The 9141-nt window shown below is 27.8% G+C and overlaps 1 pseudogene; it reads left to right on the top strand.

Annotated features, from left to right (window-relative positions):
• The first annotated feature begins 3693 nt into the window (after positions 1-3693).
• Positions 3694-5110, top strand: LOC145017591 (serine acetyltransferase 1, chloroplastic pseudogene; annotated as a pseudogene).
• Positions 5111-9141: the final 4031 nt, after the last annotated feature.

Raw genomic sequence — 9141 nt, forward strand, 5'->3', positions numbered from 1 at the left:
GAAGATCGAATTTGATGCACACACTAAGGATCGAATTCCATGCGAACACTAAGGATCAACGAGCAAGTTCATCAGTGAGGAGATGCAGAGAAAGAAGAGAAACATAAATTCCGTTACACTCTTAATCGATCCATCAAAATATGTGTTATTCATCGATCCAAACATGGAATTGATTATTGGAGTGTAGTTCATTGTCTTCTGTTATGTGTCGCGTCTATTGCCGGAGAATTGTTTCTTCTTTCTCCTACTATCGATGTAGGTCTTCAACTCGAAATTAGAAGTTTTCGAATCCACAAACATTTCTCTTTTAACAACAAGTTCTATATTTTACTTTTGGATTTTATTTGCCTTTATTACACATCTATTTTATAAATTTTCGATTAAATTGTGTTTTAGTTTCATCTAACCGTGTTCATTTAGAGGAAAAGAGATTCAATGTTAGACGTGATATGTTGTTTATGGTTTTTGGTTAAATATTAGCTTGAATAACTAATTAGTTTTGTAGATATGGTGTACAAAGGTCTAACATTAAGATATGATATATCCTTTCATTTACCTCAATCAAAGTTATCTTATTCCATGTTTTCTGAAATCAATATAAATTTTTTATTGATTTATTTAACCCTTATTCATTATTTATAATGGTTAACTTGAATTCTTTTAGTTTACATCATAACAACTATTAAGCATTTGAATTACAAATGATTCAAATATAAATCACAAAGTGAATGACATATCAATTACATGTGATTCCTATATGAATGACAGTATAATTCAAATATAAATCAAAAGTGAATCACATATCAATTACATGTGATTGATATGTAAATCACATATGAATTACATCACATATGAATTACATGTGATACATGTAAATCACATATGAATTACATGTGATTCAAATGTAAATCAAATGTGATTCACATGTAAATCAAACGCAATTCACATATGAGTTAAATGTAATTCACATGTAAATCACAAGTGAATCACATACGAATTACATGTGATTCACATGTAAATCAGAAGTGAATCACATATGAATTACGTTTATATGCACACATGTATTTTGTGTTATTGTTCTTCGTTAATTAATATTTTTAATTTTCTTGTGAATTTCACATTTGAATTTTAAAAGATAAAATCACTTGTGAATATCACATTATATAATCACATGTGAATCTTTCATGATATATTTACATGTGAATCTTATATGATATATACACATGCATTTTTTTAAGTATTCGTGCATCAATCATTTTTTTTTAATTTTCTTGTAGATTTGAAAAATTTTGTGAAAAATATTGAAAGATATGAAAAGTGATAAGTTGAAGAAATTATGGAAATCTTGACACGAATAAATGAAAACATGAAAACGCTTTGAAATTTTGTAGTCTTTATTGTTTATTATATTTTATTTTGTATTCAGTAAAATACTTGTACTATTATGTTTATAGATTAGTAATAAAAATATATATATTTATGATTTACTTGAAAAAAAATATACATGTATGCACCTAAGATATTGATTTTTTGGTTAAAAAGTTATAGTTTTTTTAAATATTCCATTTTTATTATTATTATTTTAAATTATTGATTTTTATGAATTTACCATTTTTAAAAAAATTGTAGTTTTTTTAGTTCATGTTTTCAAAAACATTTTTAAAAATCTACATTTTTTTAAAAATTCAAATTTTATTATTTTTATAAGAAAAATCCGAAAATTTTATTTATAATGTTAATTTTAGACATTTTTATTAATATTTTCAGTAAAAATAAAAAATTAACCATTAAATAAGATTAGTAAGATGACGATCATATTCTTAATGAATTAACTTTGATCTAACACTCCTCCTTTATTTCTCAGGTTTTCCTAAAACTATGAGTTATCAACGGATCTTTTATATATATATATATATATATATATATATATATATATATATATATATATATATATATATATATATATATATATATATATATCAAAGTTATAATATTTTGATGTACAAATTCACAATATATGATTTTTTTAACTCTTTTTATTTTTTTCTTAAAAATTTATGATATTTTTGTGGTGCAAATTTTCTAAAAACAATTTCGCAGTAATACATAATTTTGTAGTGGTCTTATTATAACAAGTCATATAAAAAATCAACTAACATTGTCAATTTTATAAAATCTTCCCATTTTAGTATTTCTATGATTATTTCATCTTATAAGAAGAGATAATGACTTAAAAGGGTAATATATTATTTGATTTGTACACATTTAGTTATTGAGTTTGTTTTTTTTCACATTACCCCTTCAACTTATTAAACTGTACACATTCAGTCCTTATGACCGGTTCTTTCAGGTTAACCGGTAAAAATGTCTTAATAAGGTAATATATTTCTCATTTTGTACACATTTAATCCTTAATATTTTTGTACACATTTAATCCTTAATTTTTTTTGTTGCAAAATAATTTATTTTTGTTTTTGTACTCATTCAATACTTATGAATGTTTTCTTTAAGTTTTTCTCACAACATCTTACATGGAACAATCATTAACGAGGTTTTTTAGGCTTTTGATGCTTATGTCCATCACGATCTCGACAACTTGGTTGCTTAGGTCATGCGTTTTTAACGTCATAACTTTTTCATACTATCTCAGATTTTAACGATCTTTATATCTATGCGTTTGTATTTTAGTCTACTACAACTTTCGTTTATTTTACTCTCGTTAATAAGTAATATATTTTTTAATTACGATCTTTATATCCATACGTTTTTTATGAATGCATGTATGTATGTTTTTTTTATAAAATCGTAAGTAAAAACATATTATATTTTAACGGGAGTAATCTTAATGAAAGTTATAGCAGACTTAAAAAACTAACACGTAGATATAAAGATCATTAAAATCAGATATCGTATAAAAAAGTTACGACGTTCAGAATACAAAACCTAAGCCAAACCACAAGACACATGCAACCAATCAGTCGAGGCTGTGATGGACATAAGCATTAACAACCCAAACACCTCATCAATCAGGGATGAACGCAGGATTTGATAGTAGGTGTTGCCGGTAAGTAGAAAAAAGAAAAAAAAAATCGAAAAATTTACACTGCGTATAGAAAAAAGCAGGGGTTGTCAGTGCCACTGCAGGCACCCAAAGAGAACGGTCTTTGTCATCAATGATACTCTCATGTTAGATGTCGAGAGAAAAACCTTAAATAAATCATTCATAAGTACTAAATTTGTACAAAAACAAAAAATGACTTATTTTGAAATAAAAAAATATTAAAGATTAAATGTGTATAAAAATATTAAGGACTAAATGTATACAAAATGAGAAATATATTACCCTAATAAGTCATTTTTTCCGGCTAACCTGAAGTAATCGGTCGTAAGGACTGGATGTGTACAGTTTAACAAGTTTAAGGGAAAAATATGGACGAAAAAAAATCAGTGACCAAATGTGTAAAAATCAAAAAATATATTGCCGTTTCAAATCATTATCCCATCTTATAATTATAAAATGTCTAAGTTATCGTAGTATTTGTTATTTCATATGCAATTTTAAAATGTCTAAGTTATCGTAGTATTTGTTATATCATATGCAAAAAAAGCAGTGTAACTTTTAAGATGAAGCAAAGTTGCTCTTGAGAACTTATTTATTTCCGGTAAAAGCGCCGTCTTTATCCTGACGATGCCTCCTCCGCTCCATATATATAGAGTTGCCTCCTTTATTCTCATACTCAACCTCTCCATTTCTTCTTCATAATCATTCATCTCCCAATTTCAATCTTTCTCAACATTACCCACATAACAATTTCATCAATTCCCCCCAAAAAAAAAAACTAATAAAGATGACTGCTTGTATCCACAGTTCAAGAACACAAGTTATCGAATTCGAATGTAATCAAAACTATGCCAAATTCTGCAGATCCGATTACCCCGATCAGTTTTCCTGCAAACCCATCTGCAAGATCAATGTATACACACATCAAGATTACGATGATCTATGGCCGAAAATGAAAGACGAAGCTAGATCCGATATCGATCAAGAACCCATCTTGTCAAACTATTATCTCACCTTAATCTTATCTCATTCTTCAATGGAAAGCGCTTTAGCTAACAACATCTCAATGAAATTGAGTAATTCCAGTTTACCTAGTGCAACCCTATACGATCTTTTCATGGGTGTCCTCACAGAAGATCGAGAACTCGTTGACGCTGTTAAAGACGATTTAAGAGCTGTAAAGGAAAGGGACCCAGCTTGTATAAGCTACGTACACTGTTTCTTGAACTTTAAAGGCTTTCTCGCTTGTCAAGCTCATAGAATAGCACATCATCTATGGCTACAAGATAGAAAAATCTTAGCGCTTTTGATTCAAGGTAGAGTTTCTGAAGTGTTGGCAGTTGATATACATCCTGCAGCAAAGATCGGAAGGGGGATAATGCTTGATCATGCCACCGGAGTTGTTATCGGAGAAACTGCAGTCGTCGGAAACAATGTTTCCATTTTGCATAATGTTACATTGGGTGGAACTGGAAAGAGTAATGGCGATCGGCATCCTAAGATTGGTGATGGGGTTTTGATCGGCGCAGGGAGTTGTGTTTTGGGTAATATTAGGATCGGAGATTGGGCTAAAATTGGGGCGGGATCGGTGGTGTTAAAGGATGTGCCGGCTAGAACAACCGCCGTTGGAAACCCTGCTAAGTTGATCGGAGGAAAGATGAATCCGGTGAAGCTTGATAAGGTTCCTAGTTTTACTATGGATCATAAGTGGTGTGATTATGTTATTTAGAAAAGATTGTGAATCATATTTCACGAAGGCATGGATTTCTTGATATGAAATTGTGGATCATCAATCAATATGAGGATAAATTCTAAGCGAGAGTTAGCGCTCTCCTGGAAGAAATGATGTTTTGTTTAATATAACGTTTTGGTTGTATCAACAATCAACAATGTTGTTTGTTATGATGAATAAAGAATTTCTTTGATGATTGTAAAGAGAGGAATAATTGGGAAGAATTACTTTGGTATTTACATTCCAGCAATAATATGTACATGTTTCATGGTTCATGGCTATGTAATGCTCCTATAAAGATGTTGTTTGCCTAAATACATGTCCTTCCATTTAATTTATATTTCGTAATTCGTATAATGTTCCTTAGTTCTTGTGAATTATTGTAAGATAGTAAAAAATATGCAAACAGGTGAAAGTGAAAGCACAACCCAATTCATATAAACCGTCAATGGGCCTTCTTAACAAGTTATAGCCCAAGCTCAATAGGGCCTTTTCTATGTACTTCTATAAAGAATAATTATTTATTTATTATTTTTTTTAAATAATATTAAAAGGAAACTAGCAAGTAGCTAGAAATTTCTATTCTAATAAATAAATAAGTTTATTTTTAAGTGTTATAATACTAAAAATTCTCATTAATACTATATGTCATATATCATATCACATGTCAACCTATTAATTTTTCATTTTAAATTTTAAATTTTAAACTTCCCACTCTAATTACATTAAATTAATAATTGATTCTTCATTTTAAATTTTAAATTTCATACTCTAATTACATTAAATTAATAACACTAGAATAAAATATAAATTAAAATTAATATATAGTATAAGGTAATATAATTCATTGTATTTATTTAAGTTAACGATTATAGTTTTATATAACCAAAAAAATATCTCTTAATTATAATTTATTTGAAATAATTGAGTCATAATTTTAAAGTTTTATTATAAAAGTTTAATTAATTTTATAACCGTAATTCTCACGGGTTATAAACTAGTCTACCCTAATAAATAAGAATGATTGTGTTACATGTGTTCTTCTCCTTCATTTGACATTTATCATTTTCTAGATTTTTTTGAATTATTTAATATCCACTTGTCATTTTTATAGTTTTTATTATTATTCAAACTAGTTTATAATTCGTGGGAACCACGGATATAAAATTAATCAAACATTTATAGTAAAAACTGAAAATTATTAATAAGTTATTTTAAATAAGTTATTAATTTAAGAGATATTTTTTATTAGTTATGTGAAATTATAATCATTGATTCAAATAAATATATAAAATTAATTTTTAATATATATTAGATATTTTTTATTTGTGAATTAATGAAAACAATAATTTAAAATTTAAAATTTAAAATTTAAAATTTAAAATTTAAAATAGAATCACATTAATGAGGAGGTTTAATAAACTTAAAATGGAAAACTAATAGATTGACAACTGACAACACATTAATTAAAATGTCTAATATGATGACACATGGCAAAAGAGCTCCTCTTTTATTAATATAGAGATCTCACCTATTAAATGCTACCTCATATTAATTAATTTTATAAATATATTAATTAATATACATAATAACTTTCTATTTGTGAATTCTTTTTTCTATTAATATATTAATTAATATATATGTATATTAATGTATTCTTCCATTTGTGAATTCATATTAATTAATTTTATTAGTATAGAACTATAGATTAATTAAAACCAAATTACATAAATAGTCTCTGTGCTCTACCAAAGGTCATACACTCAGTCGTTACTTATTATTATTTTTTTTTTATGAAGATGGTCTTTGTGGTTACCAAAACTTACGTGAATGGTTTTTGTTGTTCACATTGTTACTTTTGATCCTTTTAATAAAACCATGTAATACATATGTCTCACACCTAGTTACAGATAAATAGCTAGAATTGAGTTTTTAAGCCAATCAACCCAATTAGTTTTAGTTTTACAATTTCTAGAGCTAAACCAATTATAAGAAAAATCATCTATATCTTCAAAAATCCGATTTTTAATCGGATTAGAGTCTCCAAAAATGATACCATTACGATATCTCCAAATCACCCATAATGTCATTTGAATAATAGTCTCCAAAACCGTTTTTTATTACCCGAGAGCGAAACCGTATCCAATCAAAAAAATAGATCATGTAGTATATCCACACCCGAAAGCACCAAATCCACCCATCTAAACAACCTTTGCCAGATAACATAAACTTCTTCATATAAAAAGAAAGCATGATCTGAATTTTCCACTTGTTTATCATATAACGGACAAAGCAACGAAGGGATATCCAAAGCCATTGATGCTATAAATACTATTATACCAATTCCAAAATTACTCCTAGATTTGGAGATTGTTAATAGAAGTCATTGAAGGAGTTTTTTTTTTTTTTTACTTTAAATAGGGCCGACTTGATGTATAAAAAATTTAAGTTAAGGCTTAGGGCCTCATTTTGCAAAGGACCCCATTTAACCTAAATAATGTCAATTCCATACCTCTCCTCTTCTTGGCTTCTGCATTATCATACACATATACGCCTCAATCAAAGTGACGATTACACTTTTGTTCTTATTCCTCCCTTCTCCATTCTCATAGACTTACACTCTAAATCCATGTCTATCAATTTCTCTGATTAGTGATCGATTGATTCTCTGTTCTCAAATCAAAAGAAATTGATTCTCATAGACTCTCAATCAATCTTGATTCTTTAAATTTTGAACACTGAAAGAATGGTTTCCTGAATCGTGAACCATTAAAATAGCTTCGTCCTTCTCTATTCTCGGCTTCTTTGAAGACTCTGGTGAATTTATCTGATGATTCATGGTATGTGCACTGTACAATGTTGGTTCATCTGATCTTTCCATTATCTGATTGCCGATTCTTCCATTATTTATTTTCACTTGATACCTTGTTATCTAGATTTCTTTGTTTCTGTTTGATTTTTAATTTTTGAGTTGTGTTTTTGTGAATTTGTCATGGTATTCTATCTGATTCATGAATTGATTATACTTGGATATGCAAGTCAAACAAGGAAAATACTTATCTACTAATCGATTTCTATATATGTGACTACATTGGTTTTTCTGTTGAGTTGTGCATATTTGAATCCTGTAATTTTGAATTCTCTTCTAATCAAAACACTGAAATTTTGTGTTGAGTTGTGCATATTTGAATCCTGCAATTTTGAATTCTCATCTAATCAAAACATTGCAAATTTAAACAAAAAAACCATTAAGTATGGTAAAGGCCATAGGGCCCCAAATTTTTGGTTCACTTAGACCCCCAAAACTGGTCGAGCCTCCCTTGACTGTAAGTGTTGTAATTTTTAAAAATAAATAGCGATCCATTGTACTTATAAAAATTAATTACCAAAAGAAAGTAATATATATTTACATGGGTTTTTCATTTTTAACTTTTGAATTATTCAGTGCTCTTTCACATGATTTACTATCTCCATCATCATTGTTTGTCACAATATCATTTTTTTGGCTACATATCTACATAAACTGTTAGGTATAAATTTGGACTCACCACATTCTCTCGTATCTCATCGACGACCATTTTTTTAGACAACATATGTTACACGAAACATGCGATGAAAATCACGTGTTGCTTCAAAAAAGTGGAAATACAAAATCAACTTCATTGTTTCCCCTCAAGCATATTGAGCATTTGCTTCAAATCTTTAGTACTCATTGAAAAGAGGGACCAACCGATGGAGATGTCAAGTGTGCCATGTTTATCTATGTTGGAGTGTACACAATTTGTCTAGAGAGATATGGCTATGAAAAAGACAATTGTGATGAGGACGATATTTGTAAGAGCTAAAATAGGTTAACTACTTATATAGTTCACCATTTTAGTGTGTCAATGAATACTTTATTTACATCTTACACAAAAAAATATCGTTAACTAACATTTGTGTGAGAGCATCTCCAATAGTAAACATATACTATGACTTCAAATTATTGTAGCCTAATCATCACATTAACTTTAACTTCTAATTAAGTACTCTCAAATGGTTTCTAATAACATTATTTTTTTTTTAAATTAGTTTATCCATATTATCCAAAATATTCTATAAAACCCTTTTTTATTTAGTTAGTCATTTTTTAAACATACACTGTATTTTTATTTATAGGAAACCTATTATAAAATCCCTACATTTTGATCTCATATTCATTTAGGTCTTTATATATATATATATATATATATATATATATATATATATATATATATATATATATATAAATAAGGTTTAGGAAATATATGACTATTATGTACCTAAGCTTATATATAGAACCTTCCAAACTATGAAGTTTTGATCTATA

Source organism: Lactuca saligna, chromosome 9 (assembly GCF_052625555.1).
Source record: "Lactuca saligna cultivar CGN05327 chromosome 9, ASM5262555v1, whole genome shotgun sequence".
NCBI classification, from domain to species: Eukaryota; Viridiplantae; Streptophyta; class Magnoliopsida; order Asterales; family Asteraceae; genus Lactuca; species Lactuca saligna.